Source organism: Lactuca sativa, chromosome 5 (genome assembly GCF_002870075.4).
Source record: "Lactuca sativa cultivar Salinas chromosome 5, Lsat_Salinas_v11, whole genome shotgun sequence".
Classification (NCBI taxonomy): domain Eukaryota; kingdom Viridiplantae; phylum Streptophyta; class Magnoliopsida; order Asterales; family Asteraceae; genus Lactuca; species Lactuca sativa.
Window position 1 is genome coordinate 259161594 of NC_056627.2, and position 20554 is coordinate 259182147.

Genomic DNA, 20554 nt, shown 5'->3' on the forward strand with positions numbered 1-20554 from the left:
TTGGAGACGGGCCTTTTGATGGGTTTTGAGCATTCTAACACTTCCTAAGTGTACATGCAACCCTAATAAACCTTGGATCTATGTTTGTCTAAGATACATGCAAATAATTATTTTTCCAAGGCTTATATCCTAAGTAGCATGGCATGGGGAACTTGAATCAAATAAAGCTAGTAGAAACACTTACCTTGTAGTTGTAGTTGATTCCTTGGAGTTTTAGAGCCTAGAACCAATAATGTGGATGCCTCAAATGAAAGTCACAAATCACCACAAACTTGGAACTTTGAGAGAATAGTCACACTTCTCTTGAAATCGGCCCTCACCTCAACATGTGTCAACTAGTAGTGATTTCAAGAGCCAAAGCCTCCTTTATATAGTGTGGTGGATTAGGGTTACATCCATGTAAACCCTAATACCCGTGTCTCTTCATTTCCATGAGATCCATGGGTTAAAGCTCCATGGAGTATCCATGGACTTCTCCATCCAAGCCTAGCCCATTCCAAATAAGCATAAGCCCACACTATATAAATATAGAAGCCCATATTTAATTAGTAATATCTTTGATCACTAAATTAATCCTAGATTAATTATAGATCACTACTAATTAAATAATATGATCTTATATTAATATATTAGAACTTATAATATATTAATAAATCATAACTTGTACTATTCTCAAATATTATCCATAAATTGTTCGGGTGAAGTGCAACCCAAATGGACCATGCCGGGTCGGGTCAAGTATATACCAAATATAGTTATGGACTTAGACACTATATCCAATAGTCTCCCACTTGGATAAGTCTAGTAACTATATTTGCAAGTATAACTTCAGGAACCGATCAGCAATCGTAGCTCTTTAAACTCTGTTGAACTAGAACGCGCCATTTAGATAAGAGATCATATAATCCTCTGTTCTAGATATCAGCCGGACAAATACATGGAACATTGTCTTGCTTATTGTCCAGCATTTGTTTCCCGATTTCCGATTTGTTTGACATAGAACTCAACTGAACACATCAATTTAGTTCTGACCGGGCCCGGTACATAGGTCAAAACAAAATCATCGAGGGGCCCAGATATCAGCTTCTGATCCAAGAAGGAACAGATAAACTTTGACTCATATGTTTGTTCTACCACTCATTGAATTACACACAAAAGCACGTTTTATAACATCGAGTTACCAATGCGTTTACATACAATCAATGCATAACCAACTCGTAAGTAACAAATCATATCTCTAGGTTTGAAGAATTATATGATATTACCGTCTCACGATCACTCGAGATAAAATTCCATGAAGTGATTCCAGTGAGCGTGGGTTGAGTCCAATGCTCAGAACTTATGAGCACTCATGCTTGTTGTAGCCATGTCCAACACCTTAGACCTCTGCAACCAATCATGACAGTCTTGATTCATACCTACTTCCGACATATGACCGACTGTGGAGGTTTGAATAATATGATATACCAAACATAATTATTCTGGAAGTCAAAACATGCAAAAGAAATATAGTAAAAGATCGACAAGAGATAGCAACACTTTACTCATAAATAAAACACCTTTTATTCATCATCAAATGTCAATTACACTTTACAAATTTCTGGGTTATCTAACTACTAAAACTTATATCATCCTTCAGCCCTATGCTCCGAGCATGCTGGAGATGCTTAACCCTACTCAGTCCCTTCGTGAGGGGATCTGCCGGGTTCTCATCCGATGATACCCTCTTCGCCATGAGGAGTCCTTCTTCAATTCGATGTCTGATAAAATGGTATTTTCTGTCGATGTGTCTGGATCTCCCGTGATCCCTTGGTTCCTTGGCTAAGGCAACCGCACTATTGCTGTCACAGAAAATCTCCATTGGCTCTTTTATAGCTGGTACAACTCCAAGGTCTCCGATGAAGTTCTTTAGCCATATCGCCTCCTTTGCTGCCTCGCTTGCTGCTATATACTCTGATTCACAAGTGGAATCAGCCACTGTCTCCTGCTTGGAACTCTTCTAAGAAATTGCTCCTCCGTTTAGGGTAAATACCCAGCCTGACTGAGAGCGGAAATTATCCCTATCAGTCTGGAAGCTAGCATCACTATACCCTACAAGTCTCAAGTCATCACTCCCATCGAAGGTAAGGACCCAGTCCTTAGTCCTTCGCAGGTACTTGAGGATATTCTTTACCACAGTCCAGTGTTCCTTGCCAGGGTTCGCCTGATACCTGCTAACCATGCTCAAAGCAAAAGCTACATCAGGTCGAGTACACGTCATGGCATACATGATCGATCCTACAGCTGAAGCATAAGGAAAACGACTCATTTCTGCTATCTCAGCCTCACTACTAGGGCTTTGTGTCTTACTCAATCTGGCGTTACACTGAATGGGTAACTCACCTTTCTTGGAGTTATGCATGTTGAATCTTTTCAACACTTTGTCCAAGTAGGTACTTTGACTAAGTCCAATTAGTCTTTTACTCCTGTTTCTCAAAATCTTTATCCCTAGGATATAGGCAGCTTCACCAAGGTCATTCATAGCGAAACACTTCCCAAGCCAGGACTTTACTTTCTGCAGGGTTGGGATGTCATTTCCTATGAGTAGTATGTCATCCACATACAGTACCAAAAACCTGACTATGCTCCCACTAGCCTTGATATAGACGCAAGATTCATCTTCACTCCTTGAAAAACCAAATTCCTTGACTTTCTCATCAAAGCAAAGATTCCACCTGCGAGGTGCCTGTTTCAATCCATAAATGGATTTCTCGAGTTTACACACTCTATTAGGGTACTCGTTGCTGACAAAACCCTCTGGCTGATTCATGTAAACATCTTCAGCCAACTTTCCATTAAGGAAAGCGGTTTTGACATCCATTTGCCATATTTCATAGTCATGAAATGCAGCTATGGCTAACAGAACCCGAATAGACTTAATCTTGGCTACTGGAGAAAAGGTCTCATCATAGTCCACTCCAGGAATTTGAGAGAAGCCCTTTGCAACCAGTCTCGCCTTATAAGTGTGTACTTTACCATCCATGTCGGTCTTCTTCTTGAAGACCCATTTGCACCCTACAGTCTTACGACCTGGTACATTCTCAACCAAGTTCCAAACTTGATTATCATACATGGATTGTATCTCGCTATCCATGGCCTCTTTCCATTTAGCAGCCTCAGGGCCTGCCATGGCTTCCATGTAGCTGTTAGGTTCATCCAGACCTACTAGTGTCTCATCACTAATAAGTGTCTCACCTTCCGCGGTAATATGGAAACCATAGTAATGCTCAGGTGCATTCCTAACTCTCATGGAACGCCTCAGAGGTACAGGCTCATCAACTGGCTCAACAGGAGTTTCCTCCTCAAGTTGAGGGCTAGTGTTTGAAGTTCCTTCACCGCTTGATTCTTGAATTTCTTCAAGATCAATTTGCCTCCCACTGTCTCCTTGGCTTATAAATTCTCTCTCTCGAAAGACTCCTCTTCTTGCTACAAAGACCACATTGTCACTAGGTCTGTAGAAGAGGTAACCAAAGGATTGTTGTGGGTAGCCGATGAAAATACACCTCTCGCTTCGAGGTTCGAGCTTATCATGAGTCTCGCGTCTCACGAAAGCCTCACAACCCCAAATCTTGATGTGGTCTAGCTTAGGTACTTTGCCAGTCCACATCTCGTGAGGAGTTTTGGCAACTTTCTTTGTAGGGACAAGATTAAGAATATGGGCGGCAGTCTCTAAGGCATACCCCCAGAATGAGATTGGTAGCGTAGCTCGACTCATCATGGAACGAACCATATCCAACAAGGTTCGATTACGCCTCTCATCCACACCATTCAACTGTGGTGTCCTGGGAGGTGTCAATTGTGAGACGATCCCACATTCCCTAAGATAGTCGAGGAACTCTGAACTAAGATACTCACCTCCTCGATCGGATTGAAGCATCTTAATGTTCCTGCCCAATTGATTCTCGACTTCCTGTTTAAATTCCTTAAACCTCTCGAAAGTCTCTGACTTATGCTTGATTAAGTAGACATATCCATATCTACTGTAATCATCAGTAAAAGTCAAATAATAACGATTAGCATCTCTTGTGGCATGTTTGAATGGTCCACACACATCCGTGTGTACAAGGTCCAACAAACCTTCACCCCTCTCACACGAGCCTGTGAAGGGTGACTTTGTCATTTTTCCAAGTAAGCATGATTCGCAACTATCATCTGACTTTAGGTCAAACGACTCCAAGACTCCATCCTTTTGGAGTTGGCCTATGCGTTTCTTGCTTATATGTCCAAGACGACAATGCCATAATGATGCTTTATCCAAGTTATTATGATTAGTAGAATCAATACACAAAACATTATTTCCTAAGTTATCTACAACAGATGCAGCTTCATACACACCATCACAAGGTAATGCTTTAAAATAAAAAACATTATTATAGAAAACATCTATAGAACCAACTTCGTTATTAAATGAAAAGGTAAACCCTTGTTTGTACAAAGCATGAAAGGAAATAATATTTCTTGCCATTCCTGGCGAGTAACAACATTTATTCAAATCTAAATTAAACCCACTACTTAGCGATAAAGTATAAACTCCAATCTTGGTAACAGGTGAAGCTTTCCTATTCCCCATGATCAAGTTTATTCTTCCTTGCTCCACATTCTCACTTCTTCTTAGTCCCTGCAAGTCACAACAAATATGAATACCACAACCGGTATCAAGGACCCAAGATTTAGAATGGGGTGAGTTATTAGAAATGATAGTGTAAGTACCTGCATGGTTGGGTTTGACTTTCCCATCCTTCACATCCTGCTGGTACTTTGGGCAGTTCCGCTTCCAATGAGATTTTTCATGGCAATAGAAGCATTCAGTCTCTTTTGGGTCAGAAGAAGGAGTGACGAAACCTTTATTGGTTCCACTTGAAGAAGAGCCATCAAGGGTCCGAGCCTTGGTACCCTTCGAGGATCTCTTTCTCTTCCTCCATCGACTTTTCCCAATTGCCAAAACCGGAGTTGAGTTTGGAGTAGGAGTGATAGCAACCGACTTCCCCTTAAGACCTGATTCTCCGGTCTTGAGAAGTCCCTGAAGTTTGCTGAGTGTGACCTCTTCCTTATTCATGTCATATGTCATGCGGAATTGATCATAGCACGATGGTAAGGAGTGCAAAATGATATCTATTGCAAGATCCTCAAGGAAGTTCACATTAAGCTTCAGCAAACGATCCACATACCTTTGCATTTTCTGCATGTGGCTGGTGACGGATTCCCCGTCCTTCATCATGGTTGTTATCATGGAGCAGATGATTTCATACCTCTCTTGTCGTGCACTTTGATGGTATCTTTCCATCAAATCTTGGTGCATTTCATAAGGGTAGAAATCCTCATAAGACTTTTGGAGTTCCGCTGTCATCATGGCCATCATGATGCAAGCCACTTTCGTAGCATCCCTTTCATGTGCCCGACATTCAGCGATCTCCTGAGGAGTTGCAGTGATCTCATCAATCTCCTTAAGCTCCTTCTCAAGGACATATTCTTTGTCCTCGTAGCGGGTAATCATCCTGATGTTTCTGATCCACTCATTGAAGTTGGATCCATCAAAGGTGACTTTCCCACACAAGTTCATAAGGGTAAAGGAGCCATTAGGATTAGAGCCAGAAGCAGTATTGTTTGAAGACATCTGAAAAGAAGAGAACAAGATTAGTTTAGATGTAAGAGAGTCCTTAATAAAACACCCAAATGTAATATTAAGGCTAGGATCCAATCACAATATAATATAACTTAGAAGAGGTATGCCGTAATCTAAGCTATACTATATTTGAAAGGTAGGTGAATGACGATTCACCAATTTCCACCACGAAAACCGAAATATTTAAGTATTAGGTTTTTGATTGGTTCTTAGAAATTCCTAGATTCCTTGAGATTCAATGAACTTTTCAAAGGCATGTTTCAATCTCGAGTGTGCCCTCCAAGTTTTGTGACTGGGATGCCGAGGATCACAAAAGGAGGTGTGAAGTAACCATGCAAATCACTTGGTACCCTTAAGGTTTATCACTCAATCGATGTGCCGGTAAACCACACACGCTCCATCGATACTATAATAAACCCTAAGTCACCCTTTACCTACCTTGTTAAGTCCAAGTTAGTGTGCCGGTTAACCACACACGCTCCACCAACGACTTAATCAAAGTGTAAAGTGTGATTTCATGGATTAGCACCTTATTCACATTTTTCCTAAAGTAACTAAGATTGGGAATTTAATAAAACATTTAGTTACTTTATAATATTCATCATACTTTGAATGAGAATTTATAAGTCCTTGTCTTACCCGTTCGGCTAACGACCCTCCACCAGTCAAGCAAGCGGTGGGTGAGAGTGGACACCCATTAAGTCACCATTTTATAGGCAACAACCTTATACCCACCTTATAGACCGGCTTCGTGAATGAGGCGTACTAGCGGTAAGACGACTTTGTTCTTATACATACATATATATATATATATATATATATATATATATATATATATATATATATATATATATATATATATATATAATTATTAAATCATAATAATATAAGTATAAGGGTTGAATTTTAACTTTTAAAATTCTAAGGGTTGGAACTAAAGTTTTAACTTGACTTTACTTGTTCCAAAACTTGAGGGCAAGTTTTGTAAACTTTCAAAACTTTTCATATCTTGTAACTTATGAGTTTAATAGAGTAATAAAATGAAGACTCTTCATTTTTCTAACTCTTGTGTTCTTTTAATGGTTTTCAATCCAAGAGACTTTTGGTTTTCCATAACTTGAGGACAAGTTATGGACTCCATTAAATAACATTATGACCAAGAATTAATCTACCACATAGGTTACAAATAATTCCTATGATCATCTAAACATCATAAGAACAAGATCATGAACATGAACACTTTCATATATCAAAATCACACTTAATCTTTGTAATTTTGATAAGTAGTTGTTGTAAATGAGTTAGAAAAGACATTACACCTTCTAAAACAAGTTTTCAAGTACCAAAACAGTTTAGGGTAATGTTTCTAATCCATTTCCAGCAACTAAAGTCGAAAAACTGCACTCTGTCGACCCTACTCGCCGAGTGCATGAACCTACTCGGCGAGTAGGTTGAAGATACAAGTGGACTCGGCGAGTCCCCCCATGGACTCGGCGAGTCCATCAGTCAGACAGCAAGATTTCGACTTTTTCAAGCATATTGCAACAAGTATCAAACAAACAAGCCTAGGCTCTGATACCACTGATCGGTTTTGAGCATTCTAACACTTCCTAAGTGTACATGCAACCCTAATAAACCTTGGATCTATGTTTGTCTAAGATACATGCAAATAATTATTTTTCCAAGGCTTATATCCTAACTAGCATGGCATGGGGAACTTGAATCAAATAAAGCTAGTAGAAACACTTACCTTGTAGTTGTAGTTGATTCCTTGGAGTTTTAGAGCCTAGCACCAATAATGTGGATGCCTCAAATGAAAGTCACAAATCACCACAAACTTGGAACTTTGAGAGAATAGTCACACTTCTCTTGAAATCGGCCCTCACCTCAACATGTGTCAACTAGTAGTGATTTCAAGAGCCAAAGCCTCCTTTATATAGTGTGGTGGATTAGGGTTACATCCATGTAAACCCTAATACCCATGTCTCTTCATTTCCATGAGATCCATGGGTTAAAGCTCCATGGAGTATCCATGGACTTCTCCATCCAAGCCTAGCCCATTCCAAATAAGCATAAGCCCACACTATATAAATATAGAAGCCCATATTTAATTAGTAATATCTTTGATCACTAAATTAATCCTAGATTAATTATAGATCACTACTAATTAAATAATATGATCTTATATTAATATATTAGAACTTATAATATATTAATAAATCATAACTTGTACTATTCTCAAATATTATCCATAAATTGTTCGGGTGAAGTGCAACCCAAATGGACCATGCCGGGTCGGGTCAAGTATATACCAAATATAGTTATGGACTTAGACACTATATCCAACACCTTTTTCCCCTTTGACCACCTGTTTTCCCTTATCAGCCTTCTTGCCTCTTGGAGCAGGCTTGTCGGCGTCATGAATTGATTTCAGCATCTCCGGAGTAAGCTCTCTCGGACCAAAACGCTTGAACCCCTTGTACATCTTGATAATCCGGCTATCAGCAGGATCATCCCCATACATGGTTTCCGGGATAGACCCGTTGAAGGGAAACTTGGAAGCATCCGACACAATGATCTTCGTGGTATGGAAGGTACCAATCGAAGACATTGGAGCACCAGTGACAATGGGGACGTGGTAGTTGTCCATCACCCATTTCGTGATAATAGTCCAAAACCTGGCATAAGAGATCTCCGAGTGTCAAGAAGTTGAAGAGAGACTCTGAATGAGTTGTTGCCACAGAACGGACCCGTAGTCCATGTTGATGCCATTGTAGATCCCATACATGATGGAGAGAAATAAACGACTAGCTCCATCAGACCCGGCACTTCGTTCAGATAAACCCTTGAACAAAACAGTGAACATCCCATTCCACTCTGGAGGTAGGCACGACTTCTTGAATTTCGTCACCGTAGTAAGCACCTCCGTGTAGCCCATGTTGTAGAACATGTTGAACAGATGACCCATGGGGATTGATTCCGGATTGACCCTGGAAGAATCCACGTCAAACCCTAACAGCGAGCAAAACTGCTGCTTTGAAATAGACGCCTTGTGCTGAAAGACATCGAAGAAGATTCTGTCGACGACCTTGTCGTAGTGAGCGGTGGCAAAGATCTGTGACAAGAACTCCATTGGAACAGTCTCAACCCTGGAAAGAGCAGGAGCGATTGGAGAAAACTTCAGGCACTCCATGATGGGGAACATGAACGCATCATACGAATGTGGGGTTAAATCGATGATCAAGCTTTACTGTGGGCGCATGGGCAAAATGTGGGATGTTGCGTGAACTGAGGAAGAATCTGCCATTACTTTGAAGATGATGAACAGTGAAGGGAGAAGAATTTCTGGCTCTCTGGAAATATAGGCACGGTAAAGAGGTAAATGGTGGTTTACACTGCCTTTTATAGTGAGGGTAAAGGAGAGAGAAAAATCTTTCCAAATCTTCGATCGAAAAACGAAGGGTTTTTCGGAGTTGACTGACGCGTGACAGTTGGCGCTGGCGATGATCACGCATGAGAGAGAGTGTCAGGCCCTAATTACATGCCTTCCCATCAGGCGCCGTTTGGAGATTAAACGGTTCCGATTCGCACGCTTTCCCTTTTGCGCCGTTTGAAATCAAATCAATTGGACTCCCGCCTGAGTCATCATGTCATCATCTTATCCCTTTAAATTGTAACGGCATCTTTTAAAAATTCGTCCACGTCGATTAAAATCCACCACAATCTTTTATAATAACCAAGCCAATTAAAACCCCTTGAAATTAATGAAACCAGAATTTTGGAAAATTAAAAAGATTTTCGTGCGGAGTGTGTAAAAAATAAGAAGAAATAAAACAACACTTTTTGTGGGATTATGTGATGTCAATAAAGACACGAAACAATGGATCATGGACACGAATTTCTTCCTTCAAAGTCAAGAGAGACCTTAAAGTGTTTGTGTGGTTTCCCGTTAAATAACGATCAGACACTTATTAAGAAGTGTTGAAACGCTTCTTTTAATTAGGCTTATGGGGGTGGCTTTCGCTTCGATTCAGAATTCCTAATCTTGAAATAAGACAGAAATCGAACGAAGTACTTGTGAGACTGGTGTAGTCTGTTGAACAAACAGGTTTGAGATAATTTAATTTGGCTAGGAATATATATATATATATATATATATATATATATATATATATATATATATATATATATATATATATATATATATATATATATATATATATATATATATATATATATAATCTCAACAAAAATTAAAACTGAATCCCAAGGGAAGAAAAGGTATTGGTTTTAACAATTTCATAGGAAGCACACAAAAGAAAATTTTGAGATTTCATGGAGGTACGTCCGTCAATTCATTAGTGAAAACTAGAGCAAATTAATTGTTCACCGTCAATTCGTATTGGGTATTGAATTTTGGGTTTCACTTAGCTCGTAGTGGCACGAAACTAAGATCATAAACACAGAAATTGTGTAACCATAAACCTCAGTGGTAATTTCTGAGAGTCTCAAGGGTTACGTTGGTGAAACGAAGAAGATGGAGAAATGTAATGTAGATGTTGTAAAGAAACCAAAGTACCTCTGCTGTTAAGAGAAGGACCAAGCAGAAAACTCTTATCTCATGTGAGAAGAGAGTTAGGTAGCTCATGATTAGAATAAATATGAGAGCCTAATTTGGAAGACAAGGTTTGTTTATACCAAGTCATTAAGGCTATTATTCAGAATCAGGTGAGGCTTTGGACACATACAGCAACATGCTTCTAGGGACACTTAGCTAATTAAACGCTTTCCCCATAAACGACCACACAAAAAAATAGAGCCAAAAAGAAAACAAATAACAAAATATTTTTGGAGTTTTTGAATTTATGATAAAAAAATATTTTTGGAATTTTTGATAATAATGAAAAATAAAAATAAAAAAAATTAAGACATAAAAAATGAATACAAAAAAAAATGTTGGAACCGAACCCGAGCGTTCGGTTTATTTCGGTTGTGAAAAACTTTGGAACCGAACCCGAGCGTTCGGTCTATTTCGGGTGAGAAAAAATTTTGGAACCGAACCCGAACGTTTGGTTTATTTCGGTTGCCAAAGAAAATAGGTTTGAACAAGAGAATAACTTTGACAATAAGATAAATGCATTTGGAAAAATTATAAATAAGATCTACAACCAAGGAAACTACCTTTGAGTGATGAGCGAAAAGCGGATTATGCAACCGAACCCGATCGTTCGGTTCATTTCGGTACATTAGTACAAGACCCGAACCCGAACGTTCGGTCTATTTCGCTTCTTACTTTTGATCTTGAGAGGTAATTTTTGGTACTGACTCTGATTCCATCATACCTAGCCCTTGTAGAATTTTGTTGAACGATGCTTCAGGAAGAGCTTTGGTGAAGATGTCAGCCAGTTGATCAGTGGTTCGAATAAAATGAATTTCGACATTCCCATCTTCCACATGCTCCTTAATGAAGTGATACCTCAGTGCTATGTGCTTAGTCTTGGAGTGTTGCACTGGGTTATGACAGATCCTAATTGCACTTTCATAGTCACAATATAGTGGGATCTTTTTCATATTGAGTCCATAGTCCCGGAGCTGGCTTTGGATCCAAATCACTTGAGATGTACAGGAGGCAGCTGCGATGTATTCTGCTTCAGCGGTAGACAAAGACACACAAGTCTGTTTCTTTGATTGCCAGCTAACCAACTTCCCGTCAAGGAATTGGCAGCCTCCCGTGGTGCTTTTCCTGTCTAGTCCACAACCTCCAAGGTCTGCGTCGGAGTAGGCTTGAACAAAGAATCCTGAGTTGGATGGATACCATAAGCCTAGAGAGGTAGTTCGCTTGAGATACCGGAGTATGTTCTTCACTGTAAGCGTATGAGGTTCACGAGGATTCGCCTGAAATCTAGCACAGTAACAAACAGAGAACATTATATCAGGCCTGTTAGCAGTAAGGTACATCAGAGAGCCGATCATCTGGCGATATAGCGTAATATCAACTGCTGGCTTATCCAAGGATGGACTGAGCTTGGTGTCGAACGCCATTGGAACTTTAACCTTTGAGTCTCCCATCATTCCGAACTTCGCAAGGAGAGTCTTGGTGTAGGCTTCCTGGTTAATAAAGATGCCTTCGGGTCCCTGTCTAATATTTAAACCAAGAAAAAAATTAATCGGACCCATTGAGCTCATTTCAAATTTAGTCTCCATCAGCTTTCTGAATTCAGCCGTTAAGCTAGGATTCGTTGAGCCAAAGATGATGTCATCGACATAGATTTGAACAATCATAAGGTGGTTACCTTCCTTCTTACGAAAGAAGGTCGGGTCAACCGAACCTTGTTTGAATTTGGATATCTTTAAAAACTTGGTTAGCGTTTCATACCAGGCCCTCAGAGCTTGTTTCAATCCATATACCGCTTTGTCCAAAATATAACAGTGATTGGGGTACCTTTCATTGACGAATCCAGGAGGTTGCTCCACGTACACCGTTTCTTCAAGTTCTCTATTTAGAAATGCGCACTTGACATCCATTTGGTAGACCTCAAAGTTCTTGTGTGCAGCATAGGCAAGAAATATTCTAACGGATTCCAGCCTAGCTACAGGAGCAAAAGTTTCTTCATAGTCGATTCCTTCCTCCTGGCAGTATCCTTTCACCACTAGACGAGCTTTGTTTCATATCACATTGCCTTCCTTGTCCATCTTATTTCTGAAGACCCATTTGAGACCAACAACCGAGGCATTTTGAGGAGTTGGAATGAGGCGCCAAACTTTATTCCTTTCGAATTCATTAAGTTCGTCTTGCATCGCTTGAACCCAATCGGAGTGATCAAGAGTAGTGTTAACTGTCTTTGGTTCAACTTTTGAGACGAAGGAGTTAAACATACAGAACGCTACTTTTGAAAATAAGGAAGTTTGCTTTGCCTTTAGTTGTGATCGGGTCAGGACCTTTTCAGAGACATTACCGACAACCTGTGAAACAGGATGATCTCTGGTCCATTTGACAAGAGGAGGGTAATTTGGATCATAAGATGGATCCAATTCAGCATTTACCATCTCTTCTAGTTCAGATTGACTATCATCGTCATAAAGCATATCGGCATTCTCCCCCTCGACAGATAAGCTTTCAGGTGTGTCTTGAGTTGTCGGAGCTACAGGAGTTTCGGGAGGTGTCGAGCTTTCGGGTGTTGTAGCACCTTCGGGTACTATAGGACTTTCGGGTACAGCTGGGCTTTCGGGAGCAACTGGAGAACAGTTCTCCCCTTCAACATGTGAGCTCGGCTGTGATGAAGAAGATAGATCCTCCCCCTCAACTGAAGCATCATGCTGTGGAGGTTCGTTTGGACTTGATCCTCCTTCATTCATTTTCTTGGCAGCATCTTCGATGAGTTTCTTCAGATGATCTACTTTGTTGTCTGCTGCACTAGCTTCCGAGAGAGTAGCCTTCTCTGGTTCATCGAATAACTCAACAAACTTCTCTAATAGATTTGCGATCGAGGTTGTGACTTGGCCTGTTTGAGAAAAAATTTCTCCAACTGTGTCTACGGTGGCCTTCAGCTTTTTGACATAGCTATCATCAAAAGTCACATAATAAGTTTCTTCTATCTTCCTCGAGCGCTTGTTTAATACCCGGTAGGCTTTCGAAGTGAGAGAATATCCCAGGAAAATCCCTTCATCGGCTTTGACGTCGAACTTGTTACGATGTTCTTTAGAATTGAAGATGAAGCACCGTGAGCCGAATACATGGAAGAATTTGACATTTGGCTTCCTGTTGTTGATGATCTCATAAGGAGTGAGAGTGAAGCGCTTATTGAGATATGACCTGTTCTGCATAAAACATGTTGCAACAATAGCATCAGCCCAAAAATATAAAGGTAAAGAAGCAAAACTTAGCATGGTTCGGGCCGCCTTACACAAAGATCGGTTTCGTCTTTCGACAGTCCCATTTTGTTGAGGGGTGTAGGGAGCTGAGAAGTTGTGACTGGTTCCTTTTTCGGCCAACAAATCTTCGAATTCTTTATTTTTGAACTCCAGCCCATTGTCGCTCCTGATGTTGCGAACGACTTTCCTCAGCTGCACTTCAACTTGCTTGATAAACATCTTTAGCTTGAGAGTTGCTTCAGATTTGTGCTTCAGAAAGAACACCCATGTAAAATGTGAAAAGTCATCAACAATGACAAGAATATACTTGCTACCGCCGATGCTTTCGATAGATGATGGACCACACAAATCAATGTGAATTAACTCTAGTGGTTCAACAACTTTAGTGTTTACAATTGATGGGTGACTTCGACGACTCTGCTTCCCCATTTCACACGCAGCACATAAATGTTCTCGATCGTACTTGAGCAATGGAAGACCTCGAACATGACCTCCGGTGACAAGTTTGTTGATATCCTTGAAGTTGAGATGAGAGAGCCTTCGGTGCCACAGCCAGCTTTCGTCAGATTGTGCTTTGGATAAGAGACAGACAGCTGGATTTCCTTTGATGGGTTTGAGATTCAGGGGAAACATTTTGCCTTTGCGCTCTGATTTGAGAATAACTCTTTTCGTTTTCTTTTCTATTATTTCCGAACCCTCATCGTCGAATGAGACCTTGAGACCGGTACCTCCAACAAGCTGAGATACACTGATGAGGTTGTGCTGTAGTCCTTCAACGTATGCGACCTTTCTAATCGTAAAATCTCCATTTGTTATCATTCCATAGCCTTTTATTGTGCCGAATGAGTTGTTCCCGAACTTGACATTTCCACCGTTTGAAAGAGACCGAAATTCCCTCAGCTCTTCCTTCCTTCCTGTCATGTGACGTGAGCAGCCACTGTCAATATACCATTCTTCGTCGAACTGCTCGTCACTGATAACCTGCAAAAATCAAGCAGATTTAGGAACCCAAAGTTTCTTGGGTCCACGTTAGCCTTTCACAGGTACAGGAATAGTAAGAGAGATGTCAACAAGATATGTTCTTTTTATTAACGTTGTTTCATCTTTCTTTTTAATGGTGAAAACCTTAATTTTATTGGGATTTGTTGTTGTTGGTTTGGATTCTGGTTTAGGTATTTGGACTTTGGGATTATTTTGATCTGTCTTGACTGATGAAACCTTCGATTTTCCTTTCAGATCTGTTGAAGATTTTGGTTTTTGAGTGTGAACAGAATTGAATTTAGAATGAGGTTGAGAGGAATTAGAAGAATTAGAAGAAGTAGAACGAGAGAATTTAGACTGAGATGTTTTCTTGACTTAAGGTTCTAAGTGACCCTTTTGTTTTTGATCATTAGTGGGACCGAACCTAGAACTTTGGTCGCTTTTGCTCTCGGAACCGAACCTATGCTTTCGGTAGCTTATGTTCTCTGAACCGAACCTTTGCCTTCGGTTGTCATATTTTTCATAACCGAACTTGTCCTTTCGGTTGTTATAATCCTCAGAACCGAACCTCTCCTTTTGGTTGTTATTACTTTCTTGCGATCTAACAGTACTTTTCTCTGACTTCGAATTTCTGTCATGATAAGAGAAATGGGCGTTTTGAGATTGCCAAAACTGTTTTTGTTTAGAGAGATTCTTCTTGTATCTCTGATTCCTTTGTTGTTTTTGATTCTTCACTTGCTTCGGCTGTCGATGGATATTCGCTTTTTGCTTTTGCTTTTTGTCAGCTGGTTCACGTTGAACTGATGATGTTTCGCCTGAAGGAGTGACTTCTTTTGCAAAAACTCCTTTTTCTTCAGGAACATCTTTTGTACCACTAGTACTTGGCACGTCGAAGTTATCAGGCTTGTTCAAAGGCTCTGGCATATATCTGCCTTTGGTTTTCCAGGACGTCCTTTCTGACAGACCAACGGTTTCGTCAGCATTGTCGATAGGGGCGGACCAGAAGAACTCATCACAACCATCAGCATTATCTTCGTTTACAATCGCTGTGAGTTCAGCTGTCTGATGTTCGGTTACACCTATGACCTTATACACCTGATTTGGAGTCGTCCTTACCTTTTGGTATACAACAACCTTTTCTTCAAGGATCGGGGACTTTTGTTGGGACAGACGAGCAAACTCCACAGAATTTTCTGAAATAAGATTTTTGTGGTTTTCGGGTTCACTCTTGACAAACTCAGAACAGTCAACTTCATCCTCTAAAGAAATTTCACTCATATCATCATCCTCATTAAGCTCAGATGCATTTTCAACATCAGTTTTATTTTCTAAGCTCAAGTTGGCATTCAATGAGTCAAACTTTTGTATGGTTTCGGTCCTTAGTTTCAGTTTATCATTTTCATCCAAAAGATTTTTTAGCATGTCCTTATGGTCCTTGGACTTTATGAAAGATTCGATTTTGTCTAGACCATACATATATGTCGGATTTACATCCTCAGACGAAACTACACTTTCGCAATTATATGCTTCAGCATCAATTTCATCCTCCTTAAACTCAAGGAAGGGCAAAATCATGCGATGAATTTTCTGCCCTATTTCACAGTTCAAATGAAGTTGAGTGATATTAGTGTAAAGACGCTTAACAATTAAACAAAAGACATTTCTCTGTTTCAAATTGTCTCTTTGTAAATAAATATTTTCGTCCTTGGATTTGATTAACTCCGACTCCTTCAGCTCTATCCACATCCTCCGTTCCTCACTCTTTGAAGACACCCTGCTTATTTGGTCAGTTAGGTTAGAATTGGTGACCCGTGTTTGAGTTAAACTACTTTCTAGATGAGAGATTCTTGAATATACATTTTTTAATTCTTTTTCATATGAATTTTGTGGGACTTTGAATGAAACAAAAATAGATTGTACCTTCTTGATTAATTCATCAAGCTTATTAAACTGCACGCTGAGAGGTTTTGCTGTGAAGCACAAGTCCTCTCGCTCCTTCGTGTCTTCATTCCCACCGTCTGTGTTGTATCCCCTCATTTGAGATACATCTGACACCATCAAGCACTTTCCACCGCTTCCTTCATCTTTCGCAACATAAGCCTTTCCATAAGATGGCTTCCTGACTTCATCATCCTCAGAGTCGGTTGACTAGACCTCCACGCCACCGAACTCATCATCCGCTACCGAACCCTGCACAATTAAAGCATTTATTGAAGGGTTAGTGACAATTTTCTTTCTCTTGATCTCTTCCAGCTTTTTCATTAACACAGCTTCTTCATCTTTCTCCTCATCCTTTTCTGCCATTTTCTTTAGGACACAGTCTTTGGCATAGTGGTTCTTTCCTCCACAATAGTAGCAGTTCAAACCCGAATCTCCTTCAGCTTTCGGTTCTTTCTTTGGTTCTTCTGCCTTCGGTTCTTCCCTGACCTTTTCAAAACTATAACTTCCCTACCAATTTCGGTTCTTATTGGTAGGAAACCTTTTCTTGATGAACCTCTTCGGGTTTGACACCATCATTGCATAGTCTTCTGAGGTAAGGTCATAGTCTTCTAAGTTAAGGTCTTCATCTTCCACCACACCTTTGCTTTTGGACAGAAGGGCCAATGATCCCAAGCTTGAAACCACATTTTTCTCCTGCAAGACAATTTTTTCTTGGGATTTCAAAATCCCTACCAGCTTTGCCAATGAGTAAGATTTGAATTGCTCATGTGCTTTAACAGTGGACACAACCGCTCTCCACTCAGATCTAAGACCGTTTAAAAACGTAACCTTTTGTTCAATCAACTTCCTTTCAATATCGTGTTTAATCATCTTACTAAGAAGATGATTGAAGCGATCGAACGTCTGAGTAACAGTTTCTTCAGGATTCTGCTTAAATTCACCAAACTCAGACAAAAGTAAGGTTTGAATGGAATGCTCGAGATCTTCGTTTGTGGAATATAGCTCTCGCAGCCTATCCCATATTTCTTTAGCAGTGTTGCACGAACTCACTAGCCTGAAAGTATCAGATTGAAGAGCGAATCTGATTAGTCTCAATGCTTTAATATTGCACTGAAATTTATCCTTTTCGTCTTGGGCAATATCTTTTACGTCTTTCAACAGATCATTATACTCTTTCTGAGTTTTAATGATTCTTGACGTTGCTGAATGAGCGAATGGTCCAGACACGATTGCTTCCCAAATAAGATATCCATTGTCTTCAGATCCAATGACATAATCTTCAAAGTGATGTGCCCAGAATTCGTAATCCTAGGTGTAAAGGATGGGAATCTTTGTCGTTGATCCAATGCTGTTTGAGATGTTAATGGGATTTGATTGTGACTCGTCCATGCTTGATCGAATAACCTGTTTGAAAGATCAGACTTGTAATATATTAAATTAGGGCAAAACAAATAAATGCTGAGTTACGTCATTTATGGGATGACGGCTCAATAAATATTAGTTAATGCGGAATAACCCTAATCGCAACCTTTTTCACAAAAAAGATGTGTATGAATTACACAGCCTCCTGCTCTGATACCAATTGATAAGTTATAAAACAAACTTGAAGATCGATTAGATCTTTGTAACAGGTATTGCGATGAACACAAAAACAATAAATAACACAAGTATGGATCAAAATATGTCGAATGATTAGATCAAACAATCCTCACCAGAGTTCGACTAAGAACTTCCGCTGTAGAGGATTTAGGGTTACAAGAACGATAACAATAAACTTGCTGAAATAAATCTCTGATCGTTCTATTCTATCGTTAACTTTTAAGATGCATGCAAGCACCTTTATTTATACTAAACCCTACTAAACTCACGGATGGACATGCCCATACCGGAGATACAAAATGGACTAGCCTACGAGCCCAATAGACGCAACACTTTATACAAAACACGACCCAACAACCATAAATTAGGTTTCTTGGCAATTTAAATAATTTGTGTCATAAAATCAATAATAACCTAATATTTATTATAACTTACAAAAAAATCTAAAACTAAAATTTATTTACAAATTAGCATTAATTACCGGTAAAAATGACAATCTGACATCTTTTTTCCAGTTTTCTTGTTTTATTACTTATTCGGTTTAATTTAAGTCTTATTATTTTACTATAACTTATAAATAAGTTTCAAACTAAAATTAAATAATGATTTGACATGTTTCTCCATTTAATAATATTTTATTGGTCTTATTGACATATACTCCTAGTCATTAAATAAGCTGATAAGATGGAGACAATGGTTTTTAAATAAAAAATAATGTATTTATACGATTTCAGATATATATATATATATATATATATATATATATATATATATATATATATATATATATATATATATTACAAATTGAACAAAAAAATTGAATGTTGAAAATGAAAATAAAATGCAAACTGAGTGTAAAAATTGAAAAAAAAAATTAGTGCATTTTGTAACATTTTTTTTTCAATTTTAACACGTCAAAATGTTAACATACTATGTCATCATGTCGCATCAGCGGACAACCGGTTTGACCATTCAAGTTGTCGGAATTGTAACAGACTGGAAAACATAATGTCAAATTTAAGACAAAAATAAAAATATTAAATTAGAATTTTAATGTAAAATTAATGATTTTTGTACTGTTTTCGCTACAAAAAAAATCCTTATTCTAATAAAAGAATAGTTTTATTCTCCTTTTGACATGTGTCATCATATTAGGCCTTATAATTAATGCATATTTTATTTTTCTGTTGCAATGTGTCACTCTATTATGTCTCCTAACTAATGCGTGACACTTGTCAACCTATTGATTATCAAATTTCAAATTTTAAATTTTCCACTCTAATTACATTAAATTAATAATATTAGAATAAAAATTAAAATAATATTAGTACAAATTATAAAGTGATATAATTTTTCATATTTATTTAAATCAATGATTATAATTTTATATAACTAAAAAAAATCTCTTAATTAATAGTTTATTTAAAATAAGTGATTAATAATTTTGAATATTTTTACTATTAAAGTTTAATTAAATTTGTAACTGTGGTTCTAATGGGTTAGTTTATGGGTTATAAAGTAGTAAAATATAAAAAGATAAGTGTATTCAAGATTACTCTAAGGTCGCGTTTGATAGTTGTTGGTTGAGAAAGTGCTGACTGGGAAATGCCTGTCTGGGTAAGAAATCCTGACTGAGTAAGGGGTCGTTTGATTTGCACTTACCCAGTCTGGTCAGAGCTGACTGCTGACCCGGTCAGTAGTCAGACTATTTGATGGGCCTCCATTGTGGCTGACTCGGTAAGCAATCACTGACCAAGGGGCTGACTCGGTCCCAAAAAAAAAGAGGTGACTAATTACCCTAACACAAATCGCCGCTCATTCTTCTTCTTCCTTCGATATTCAGCGCGACGACACAAGAATTGAAAGTTGCAGCTTCCGGCCACTTCACCTCCTGCGCCGACTAGGACTCAGCTCCGGCGACGAAGCCACAGCCCCGACGAAGCCACATATCGACTGCTCGACTGCAGATACGTTTCTTCGTTTTTTTTTTTTTCTGAAATCACAAAACCCTTCAATGTTTGCTGTCAAATTGATGATTTCATTCTGAAATTAGGGTTTGAAATTACTTCTTTCATTATTCTTGGATTCAGTTAGAACAAAGGGTTAGCATGAAATCAATTTATAATGTGCTTTTGATGAAATCTGATTTTATCTATATGAAGGAATGAATTGCTTGTGTATGAAATCTTTAGCAACTAATGTGTGAAATCATAGCCCCTTATATAATTGTTAAATTGAATGAATTGTGTACTGTATGTATATGATATGTTTATGTGCATATGTGTGTAAGATCAAAATGCTCAAGACAATGATTAGAATTTGAGATCTTGTCTTCAAGTTATGTATTGTGTGTATATGATATCTCCCAAGTATTGTCTTCAAGTTGTATTATCTTTAGGTATATGTGTATTACCAAACTGATATATGAGATCTTGTCTTCAAGTTATGTACTGTGTGTATATGATATCTCCAAAGTATTGTCTTCAAGTTGTATTATCT